General features: G+C 32.0%; 1 pseudogene; it reads right to left on the bottom strand.

Annotated features, from left to right (window-relative positions):
* Window positions 1-4,949: 4,949 nt before the first annotated feature.
* On the bottom strand, window positions 4,950-5,315 carry LOC105749309 (annotated as a pseudogene).
* Window positions 5,316-12,228: the final 6,913 nt, after the last annotated feature.

The following is a 12,228-nucleotide window of genomic DNA, read 5'->3' as shown; positions in this document are numbered from 1 at the left end:
AAAAAATTGCCAAACCAAAAAATCCCAGAGATTCTACTAAAAAGCTATTAGAAATAATCCACACCTTTAGCAAAGTTGCAAAATACAAAATGAACGCACATAAGTCATTAGCATTCTTATATATCATTAACAAAATCCAACAGTTACAAAGAGAAATTTCATTTAAAGTAACTACCGATAATATAAAATATTTAGGAATCTATCTGCCAAGGAAAAATCAGAAATTATATGAGCAAAACTACAAAACACTTTCCACACAAATAAAGTCAGATTTAACCAAATGGAAAAATATTAAATGCTCTTGGACAGGGCAAGAAAATATAATAAAGATGACAATATTACCTAAACTAATCTATTTATTTAGCACTATACCAATCAATCTCCCAAAAAACTATTTTAATGACCTAGAAAAAATAACAACAAAGTTCACATTGAAAGTTTTTGTACAAACAAAACTAATGCAGACAAGATTAGTAGAGAAGCAATAAATTGGGAAAACATTTTTACAGTCAAAGGTTCTGATTAAGGCCTCATTTCCAAAATATATAGAGAATTGAATCTAATTTATAAGAAATCAAGCCATTCTCCAATTGATAAATGGTCAAAGGATATGAACAAACAATTCTCAGATGAAGAAATTGAAACTATTTCTAGCCATATGAAAAGATGCTCCAAGTCATTATTAATCACAGAAATGCAAATTAAGACATCTCTGAGATATCACTACACACCTGTCAGATTGGCTAGAATGACAGGGAAAAATAATGCGGAATGTTGGAGGGGATGTGGGAAAACTGGGAGACTGATACATTGTTGGTTGAATTGTGAATACATCCAGCCATTCTGGAGAGCAATTTGGAACTATGCTCAAAAAGTTATCAAACTGTGCATACCCTTTGATCCAGCAGTGTTACTACTAGGCTTATATCCCAAAGAGATTTTAAAGAAGGGAAAGGGACCTGTATGTGCAAGAATGTTTGTGGCAGCTCTCTTTGTAGTGGCCAGAAACTAGAAACTGAGCGGATGCCCATCAATTGAAGAAAGGCTGAATAAAATTGTGGTATATGAATATTATGGAATATTATTGTTCTGTAAGAAATGACCAGCAGGATGATTTCAGAAAGTCCTGGAGAGACTTACATGTACTGATGCTGAATGAAATGAGCAGGGGCAGGAGATCATTATATATTTCAACAACAATACTATATGATGATCAATTCTGATGAACTTGGCCCTCTTCAACAATGAGATGAACCAAATCAGTTCCATTAGAGCAGTAATAAATTGAACCAACTATACCCAGCGAAAGAACTCTGGGAGATGACTATGAACCATGGCATAGAATTCCCAATCCCTCTATTTTTGTCTGCCTTCATTTTTTTATTTCCTTCACAGGCTAATTGTACACTATTTCAAAGTCTGATTCTTTTTGTACAGCAAAATATATTTGGACATGTATACATATATTGTATTTAACTTATACTTTAACATATTTTACATGTATTGGTCAACCTGCCATCTGGGGGAAGAGGTGGGGGGAAGGAGAGGAAAAGTTGCATATATCTTGTAAACAAAAAGCTATAATAATAATAATAATAATAATAAAAAGAATCATTAGATAACCTTCCAAAGAGACCTTTTCTGCTCACATCCACAACTAAACATTTCCCTTCCTCACAACATTACTTTATATTTGTATCAATTGTGGTTTATAATTACCTATGAATGAGCTTCATATCTTCTCATTCAGAATATAAACTTCCTGAGATCAGAGACTGTTTTTCAATGAAGTCTCTATAATCTAAAGGTATGTTACTTCTGGTATAGTTTATTTGGGTGTTTAGTAAATCCTTCTTGGTCAGTTGAAAAAAGAATTAATTTTCTTTGAGCACACATGCACATTCAGTTAATGACATATTCAGATATCTCCTCAGCAGCGCATACAAGGTCAACCACATCCAGGATTCTCCTCATTCACAAAATAAATAAATAAATTATGTTTCTTCCCTCAAAGCCCTACAATGAGAGGAAACAAACTGAGCTAGATATTTTGGGGGAATTGAGTTCCCATTGCCACCACGGATAATCATTAAAGTAGACAATATACTTGTGGGTAACTGTGAGTTAGCAGTGTTGGCTTGAAGTGGAAATACTAAACAGTATGAGTTCTTATTATCTCTGTTGCCAATAGATTACCTGCTGAAAGGGGGAAAATATATAAATTGTATTTTTTTTGTTTGATCTGTGATTTTATAGTGGAGGGAATTTCCAATGAAAAACTCCTCACTGTGATCAGCAATTGCTCTCTAATTTATATCTTTAAAAGGCACTGGGAGCAATGAGAGGGTAAATGACTATCTCAGGATAACACAAATGTGTTTAACACATTTTGTCCTCAAAATTTTAAACAAGATATTTAAAATGCTATTGGGAAGTAAAAAGTTAGGCTAAATTAACTGAAGGAATACTTAATTATTTAATATCAAAGAGTCCAGTAGTGACACCTGAGAAACTTCCTCTAGTCCTTTGAAACAAATTTAATCCATCTACTGAGACACAACATTGTTTCATTTGAAATAGGTTAAATGTTATATTTTTGCAACATTTATCTGCAAACCAAATATTAATTTATGCTGAACAAATAGAGTTCTCTAACCATGAGTAAAATACTTTATTGAATCACAATAATACATCTCCTTAATGTCCATTTTAACCACATTCAAGAAGTCTGATTTATTTTGATATCTAAGTGACTCCTAAACCAATATGCTATAACTTAAAAAATAAATAAATAAAAATAAAAGGCTTCCTATTAGTACAGGCTAATATTTTGTATCTTAATCTGTTCATTTACTTTAGGCATTCTCTATAATGTTTTTCAAAGAAATATCACTTTTGAAATTTCCAGTTAAAAGAAAATTTTTATTTCTTGATCCTCTTTGGAATTCTTATTCACAAAATAATGATGTGTTTCAATACATGGATTAAGGTTTTATCTATTTCCAAGGACTAAAGGGAGTTCCTCAGGTGTCATTGTTGGACCCGTTGATGTTTCTTGGTTTTGTTTTCTTTTATTTTTCTTTGCTAAATGTTCTCAAGAGTATGATTGTCACTACTTTAATATAACGACATAGTGAGAATGATATTTTCTTCTCATAATTCAGAATTTCATTATAATTTTGCTTATTGTATTACATAGATCATTTTCAACAAGATTGTACATTGAATTCCTTCTAAATTTATTAGAATCAGCTGGTGGTGGATAGAACGCTGAACTTGGAGTCTGTAAGACCTTAATTCAAATTCTGCCTCAGACATTTAATCAGCTATGTGACCTTATATAAATTACTTAATCTAGTTCTCCCTCAATCTGTGAATTAAGGAGACTGGATTTGATGTCTAAAGTCCTGGTAGTTATAAAGCTATTATCCTATGAAAATGATTTTATGAAATGGATAATGACTTTAAATATCAGGACATTTAATGTTAATCCATCCACACATATTACTCAACATTTAGACTACACAAAGTATTTAAATATAAACATATAAATATTAAATCTTCCAGATAATGAATTCTCTCTCTTTTTAGCATTTACTAAATCACTTTTCCTGAGAATTAATCAGTCTTGGGGCCATACTTGAATGGGTTCTTTCTTCAGTCCATCAAGTTCTTAAGATTCATTGTAATGGACAGAGAGTGAGGAATGAGAACCTGCTGAAAGTTCCAATAAAAAACCAAAGGCTGATGCCCATGACTTTTATCCTATGACTTTTTATTTTCATCCTTAATTAAAATATTAAAACAAACCTGTTTGTCTTCCTAATTCTGAAAAGGGAATGTAAAAAATTCTTTTTCCTTTGAGTTTCTAAGTTGCTGTTTAAAAGAAATTTTAAGAGATACTCAACAACAGCAATCATTTGTTCTAATTCATAAAAATAATGAGCATTTTTATTCTCCAATAAACTTCATTATATAAGCCCCAAATCAACAGAACAAATGTCCCTTGCTAAGAAGACTTCCTGACTAGAATTCAGGTCAATCCATTCCCACAACCAAACTTCAGGAAAACAGTGATTTTAACATCAAACTGATGATTGTGGTAAACTCTAGAGAGAGAATGAGTAAATGACTTTATCTGCTCCAAAAATGCTCAAAAAGCTAGTCAAAAACTAAGATCATCAGGGAAAGGAAATTTCCAAACAAAACTAGCACCAATACATGTGAAGCCTGCATGACTTGAGAAACAAAGTCAATAAAAGAAAAGAGATAATAAAGAAAATAAGAATCAATAAAAGAAAGATCCAGATAGCTAGAGAGTAGAAATCTTGGAATCTACTGGAGCAAGAAACAACCAATAGAGAGCTTACCAGCAATAATGCTATCACACTCAATCCCAGACACACATCCAGGGGCTCTGAGTTCCCTAATATTTTTGTCTGGAGTACCAGGCAGGACTTTGAAAAGTCAGTATTCAGAAACTCAAAGATCCAGAGGACTAATTCTGAAAGATGGTCAGCAGAAGTACCCAGATGATCCAGGAAAAGACAAAACAGGGCTGACTACTGCACTCAAAAGCACAGGACAAGGTAAAAACTGATCCTGGCACAAGTCATCAATTCAGGAGCAAAGATGAGATAAGATGAGAGCAAAAATAAAAATAAACAATGACAAAATTTAATACAAACTAAACTCTATAACAATCACAAGCAAAGATTTGAAGAAGGGAAAATGATTTTTTTACAAGGACTACTGAATATTTGGAAGAAATAAAGATAAAAATGAAACATAATTTCTTTTTTTAAACAGGTAACATTTTATTACATAGATTTGAAGTGATTTCTCAATTTCTTGTTTCACAGAAAACATTAAATATATTCAATTTAACATATATGTTGTAAATCTGCTTTACTCCCTACATAAATCATTCCAGCACTTTATCCAGGAGGTCATTCCCTCTGACATCCTCTAAGAACATGCAGATGGATATGATAGATAGGTTGCACCCCATATACACCTTCATTGATAACTATTTGATATCTTCTCTTCAGACCCAGGTCAGCCACACATTTCTTGCCAACAACCATTAAATGCCCAAGATTTTCATCAGTTTCTTCTGCTACAGAAATGTTGATAATGGGTTTCTTGGGTATCACCAGGAATTGAGTTGGGGCTTATGGGCAAACATCATGAAAAGCAAGATGCCAGTCATCCTCAAAAAATGATTTTTTGGCTGAGATTTGTAAAAAATATTTTCCTGAAGATACTGTCTCTTCCAGTGGGGCAGTCTGAGCTCTGCTGATCTCATCTGCCATAGCAGCATCTCTCAAAATAAAAATTCTTAAGAAAAGAATTAAGAGGGAATAAGTAGTTAAGAAACAAAAGTGGAAAATCTTATCTAAGAGGTATTTCTGAAAACCAGACTAGAACATAAAACTGAGATAAGAAATATTAAAACAAAATCAAAAGTTTGAAAAAATAGATAATGTAAAATTGAGTTGAAATATAATACCAAAAACAATTAATCTGGAAAAGCCAAGGACAGAAAACTTAAGAATCACTAATTACCTGAAAATTATGATTTAAAAAATACCTAGATACTATGTTTCAAGAAGTCATAAATGAAAACTGCCTGGCTATATTATCACCACAGACAAAGCAAAGATATCCAACAATTACCTCCTGAAAAGATCTCCAAAAGTAGAAGTCGGGGGAGTGGAGAGCCAAAATCCAGACTTTCCACATCAAAGAAAACAGAATTTTTAAAAAGCAGTTCAAATAATGAGACACTACAGTCAAGATCACACAAGACCTAGCAGATTCTATTTAAAAACCTGAAGTGATCGTGGAAAGCAATATTCAAAAAGATTTATAAAAGTCTTACAACGCAAAATCCTCCAAAGCTTATCCTCCAACACCTGAATATAATCCTACAGGAAAAAAATAGTACTTTCATTGAAATAGAATATCTTCTACCATTTCTAATTAAAAGAAAAAAAACAGCTGAATAGAGACTTTGAAAAAAAAATTCTTAATCCTGCAGTAGCAGGGGTGGAGGGAAAAGAGGAAGGGGAAGAAAAGAACAGATATCAAAGGGAAATCTTGGATTTCCTTTAAGACAATTGACTAAACAACTTGTCATGTAAATATAATTGGATATTATCAATCATAAAAATGAGAATTTCAGGTATTCCCAAGCAGTACAAACTAATGAAAATAAAAGTGAGCAGAACCAGGAGAATAATTTATGCAAGAACAACAGTATAAAGAAAAACAATTCTGAATGAATTAAGGATCCTGACTAATTCAATGATAAACCAAAAGTCTCCAAAAGATTATGATGAAGAATATTAACCTTTCTCTTGACATAGATAAGGTAGACATATGATGCACATATACAGTCTGGTACATAGCCCTGTATATATTCATTTTGCTTGACTGTGTTATTTTGTAACAAGGATTTTTTTCCCCTTTTCTTTCCCTTGGTCAATTTCAGGACTGGGGAGGAGAAAGATTAGCGATACTAAAGTCAAAGAAGACAGTCACTGTGACACTTTCTTAAAGAATAGAACAAAAGAAAATTTAAAAGGAAGCACAAACAAATAGGACAGTTTTGAAAGTGCCATGTAGAATTTTTTTTTAATGTATTCTTTGTTAAAAAAAAAAAAAAAAACAAGCAGTGTGAAAAGGAGATTCATGGCTTCATTTAATAATTTTTTTTTTAATTCATGAAAATTTTCTTGTAAGTTCAGAGTCAAAAATAAAATAAAACAGCACAAAAATTATCTAAAAATCATCTTATTGAGAAAAAGTAAGCGACAGAAACCCCAAGGTACTGGGTTTACTTGGGAAGATATTGTTACAAATAACTGTGATACTCCAGATGATGTCATAGACTACTTGAATGAAGAAATTAAGGAAAGGATATCCATATCTTTCTCATTAACTGGAATTAAAGGTAAATTGTCACTAAACTATTAAAGGAGGATTGATACCATGTGCACCTTCTTTTGAATTTCTGGAAAAAAGCCCTACTTATGACATCTGGCTCAACTATGATATTAATAATGACAATCATAACTGCTCCAATTTTCATGAAGCAAATTCCATTGGAGGTAAAAGAAAAAGACATGGCAAATGAGAAGAGAGGGGATTTATTTTCAATTTATTGGAGATAAATATTTAGTGAAATCCTGAATCTGACAGCTTGTTATAAGGAGGTGATTGAGAGTTACTATCCAGCACAGAGTACCAGAGTCCAAATGGAAGATGAATTTCTGATGTATGTCAGTCTTCTAGATAGTCCTGTGTGCAGATAACATGCTTCTTTTACAAAGCCTTGAACCCATGTAGAATCTCCTAAATAAGAAATCACAATCATTTCAAAGGGTTTAGCTTAAGAATCCAAAAAGGGGGGGGTGGGGGAGGGGACAAGAATGACATGGAGAAAAACTATTTTCTAAACTAAAGATATATACAGTCCATACAGATGGTTTATCAGAGCACATAATATATGTGTGTGTTCATAATATGTATGAATACATATTATATGTACATAAAGATATGTGCATATAGGTGGTCTATCAGTATATATAGACATATAGATACAAATGTACAAATATGTATGTTGACCATCTATATGAATTATCTATTTATGCATGTACAGTTTACTTACATACTTTTTTTGTATTAATTCATCAGGAGATCCAAAACAAATCATATAGTAAGAATACAAATGTATGTGGATATGTTCCTCAAACCTACATTAAACATTTTTACAGCTGAACAATAAGCTGGGACTATATTTGAATAGGGAGAAAAGAGCAGAAAGTTTTCCTTTTGGAAAATTGTGCAAGACTTTCAATGATCCAAGTTTTTTCTTCAAACAGAACACCATATTTTTAGACAAAATTCTTCTTATAATGTTATGTCAGTAGTTGGATTTTTTTTGATTTTATAGTTTCATTTATGTAGCCAAAAGTCAGAGACTACATATTTAATTTCATAAGATAGCACATTAATTGATGGGTATACAAATATATAATTATAGAACAAGAGCTAGAAGTGACCTGAGATGTCCTGTGGTCTAATCTTTCCTTTTTCTAATAAAATAAATTAGTCAGTCAACAAAAGTTATCAAAATTCCCAGTCTAAAATTATTCTTCTTCCTTCTGCTGTTGATAGTTGAGGTTTTAGTTACCTGCCACCAATCAGAATTGGGTTTAGGAATTATTTTTAAATTTTTGCCACATCCTGAATTGTTAATCTGTTATTCCTCAAACAATTTAAAGGACCCCATTCAGCAGACAGGAGCTGTGTGGAGATGGAGGTAATAATGCTTCTTTCAGTTCTATACTGCTCTTCATGGGCATTCAGATAAAACTGAGGACAAGAACAAAGAAAGGGTCAATAAGACATAGGACTATACACTGCTTGGTCTGTTTTATTTCCTACATTATGACTTTCATTGTGCATGCTTGTCAAAAACAAAATCAATGGTTTGTATTTTGTTTTATTTTATTGGGGAGTGGGAGAGAATCATATTTTTAGTATTCCTGCTGGCAAGAAATCTACAATGTGTCTCAAAGCAGTCAACAAAATATTAACAAAGTAAGAATTTATATTGTTTGCATCTTTTAGTCATTTTACTACTGAAATGAATGAAAATTCCTCAACTAGAGTCTCTAGACAATTAAAAATTTTATTAATTAGAGTAGCAGGCAATCAATAAATTGATGGTCAGTGGTTTCTTTCAATAGCCAAAGATACCAAAGAAAATCTTAAAATGCCTTCAAGTACCTTCTGAAACTACCTTCTCCTGACAATTGAAAATCAACCTTGATTGATGAAAAGAGCTAAAAGTCTTCAACTACTCCTCTCAAGAATGTGGCTTAATCATGAGACTCAGCAGCCCCCAGCTATCTGACCATGATTTTTTTTTTCATGATTTGGATCACCCTAAACTCTAATGGAGGAATGAAGGATAGGGGTTCCTTTCCTCAGGGTAAGAGCTTATCTCAATTAATACTGTTATACTCTAAACAGAAATTAGGAATCCTAATTGGCTGAAGTCCTGCCCAAAACTGATGAACATATTCCTTGAAATTCCTTAGAGCAATTTCTTCAATCAGCCATGCTCTTCAAAGACTGATTCCTCTTAACAGAAATTGGGCCTTTACAAAAACAAAACAAAACAAAACACAAAATTAATATTAATATAATAACATAATACTAATTTCTCACTCCAAATATGTAGATTGTATAAAATAGTGTTTATAAAAGTTTGCATATTCTTTTCTCACAATTTTATCAAACCTCAAGTAGGTTATTCACATATACATTGCATATAGAACATGCACATATGGATCTATAGTTTTGAATGTTCTCCTTATCTTTCCTTATCACCTTATCTTTCAAGCATTAGTCAGGCACCATAGATCAGTTGCTACATTTTAAGTACCCTGGAAAACTTTAATCTGAATGCCACTTACTGACCTTTGTTTGCTCTATAACTACATAAAAACTGTGTCAATCTCTCTAATCCTCAATTTCTTTTTTAAAATAGAATTAATAATACCTAAAGTATATACTTCATGTGTTTGTTGAAGGATTCAAATGAGATAATTTACTATAATTATTACATATTATAGCAATAACATTGATGACTTTTAAAATTCATTTAGTATATTCTCCTTTCAAAACTCCTAAAAATCAATTCCTGAATGCTCTAAAAATTATGTTGCCTCCTATATAGAATGCTGCTGTTCATGCTTGATCTGTTACAATGATTTTTCCCACTTCTGTCTTCTGGATCGCTAGTTCTACTTTACCATGAAACACATTGATAACCATGAATCTAGAGCAGAAGTGGTTCTATTATCAGTAACAGAATATTGTTTTAGAAATATTTATTTAATTTTTTCCACTAATTCATCAATTGTCCTTCTATTAGTTTCATTCTTAATTGTTCTCAAGATGACCTTATTTGAACCAACTCTCATTTTCATTTTATTGTGCTTTTTACATGAATGATAGCCAGAAAATTTATACATTTTCCTGCTATAGGAGTGAATCCTATCTCTTAATTTATTTTCCTCCCATACTACTATCCTGTAATTTTTACTTGATGTTTGTTTTTTGTTGTGGGAGGGGGAGGATTTGGTACTCTATTCATTCCTTGAGTCACCCTAACCTTTTGACTTTCCTTTAGATTGAGGATTGAAGGAATTCAGAATTTCTGATATACATTTGTTTTCTGGATTCTATTGTTCTTGTTTATTTTTTGTTTCCCTGTACTGAACAATATGACTTTTAACATTTATACTGTTTTTGTCAATGAGATGCATATTTATTCTACTAAGGTCTTTCAAAAGAATTTCAAAATCTCTTTAATCCACTTTTGCAAAGATTGTTATCAAGTTTTATCTTGAAAAGTATTTCTTTTCCTCCCTCTTTCTTTCTATGATTCTTACTGTGGCTGTAGCTACCATATATACAGTTGTGTATCTGTCTTAAAATATTTACATTTTCTGTCATATATTATGGAAGAAGGTACTTATTCATAATGGCTATAGTAAATGCTAACTTTGATTTATTGAATTTTATTATAGTTGACATGCTAGTTAGATATTTATTATAAACCTCAAAAAAATTATTGTCAGGTTAACTGTGCCCACCTCTTTTTCAATAGCAATTGAGACATAAATGTTTTTTTCACCCATTTTTATTTTAAGCAGACTATCTAAAATCTGCATTTTAAAATTTTCGGTGAACTAAAAAATTTCAAGCTCTTTGGAGTTTAGCAGCACCTTATTTTCATTTTGATTTTTTCTAATCCTGATTTAGGATGGATTTATTCAAAGCTATTGCCATACACATTTTACTTTGAGTTGAATATACTATTGACAAAAGTGGTATCAAGTCCTTGCTCATAACTGGTAAAAACCTGTTTCCATTTTTCTTTTTTTTTTTTTTTTTATTTATCTATTTATTTATTTTTTAATAGCCTTTTATTTACAGGATATATGCATGGGTAATTTTACAGCATTAACAATTGCCAAACCTCTTGTTCGAATTTTTCACCTCTTACCCCCCCCACCCCCTCCCCTAGATGGCAGGATGACCAGTAGATGTTAAATATATTAAAATATAAATTAGATACACAATAAGTATACATGACCAAAACGTTATTTTGCTGTACAAAAAGAATCAGACTCTGAAATATTGTACAATTAGCTTGTGAAGGAAATCAAAAATGCAGGTGTGCATAAATATAGGGATTGGGAATTCAATGTAATGGTTTTTAGTCATCTCCCAGAGTTCTTTTTCTGGGTATAGCTAGTTCAGTTCATTACTGCTCCATTAGAAATGATTTGGTTGATCTCGTTGCTGAGGATGGCCTGGTCCATCAGAACTGGTCATCATATAGTATTGTTGTTGAAGTATATAATGATCTCCTGGTCCTGCTCATTTCACTCAGCATCAGTTCTTGTAAGTCTCTCCAGGCCTTTCTGAAATCATCTTGTTGGTCATTTCTTACAGAACAGTAATATTCCATAATATTCATATACCATAATTTATTCAGCCATTCTCCAACTGATGGACATCCATTCAGTTTCCAGTTTCTAGCCACTACAAAAAGGGCTGCCACAAACATTCGTGCACATACAGGTCCCTTTCCCTTCTTTATAATCTCTTTGGGATATAATCCCAGTAGTAACACTGCTGGATCAAAGGGTATGCACAGTTTGATAACTTTTTGAGCATAGTTCCAAACTACTCTCCAAAATGGTTGGATTCGTTCACAACTCCACCAACAATGTATCAATGTCCCAGTTTTCCCGCATCCCCTCCAAGAATCATCATTATTTTTTCCTGTCATCTTAGCCAATCGGACAGATGTGTAGTGGTATCTTAGAGTTGTCTTAATTTGCATTTCTCTAATTAATAATGACTTGGAGCATCTTTTCATATGACTAGAAATAGTTTCAATTTCTTCATCTGAGAATTGTCTGTTCATATCCTTTGACCATTTTTCAATTGGAGAATGGCTTGATTTTTTATAAATTAGAGTTAATTCTCTATATATTTTGGAAATGAGGCCTTTATCAGAACCTTTGACTGTAAAAATATTTTCCCAGTTTATTGCTTCCCTTCTAATCTTGTCTGCATTAGTTTTGTTTGTACAAAAACTTTTCAGTTTGGTATAATCGAAATTTTCTATTTTGT

Source organism: Sarcophilus harrisii, chromosome 1 (genome assembly GCF_902635505.1).
Source record: "Sarcophilus harrisii chromosome 1, mSarHar1.11, whole genome shotgun sequence".
NCBI lineage: Eukaryota > Metazoa > Chordata > Mammalia > Dasyuromorphia > Dasyuridae > Sarcophilus > Sarcophilus harrisii.
This window is presented reverse-complemented; position numbering and strand designations above follow the sequence as displayed.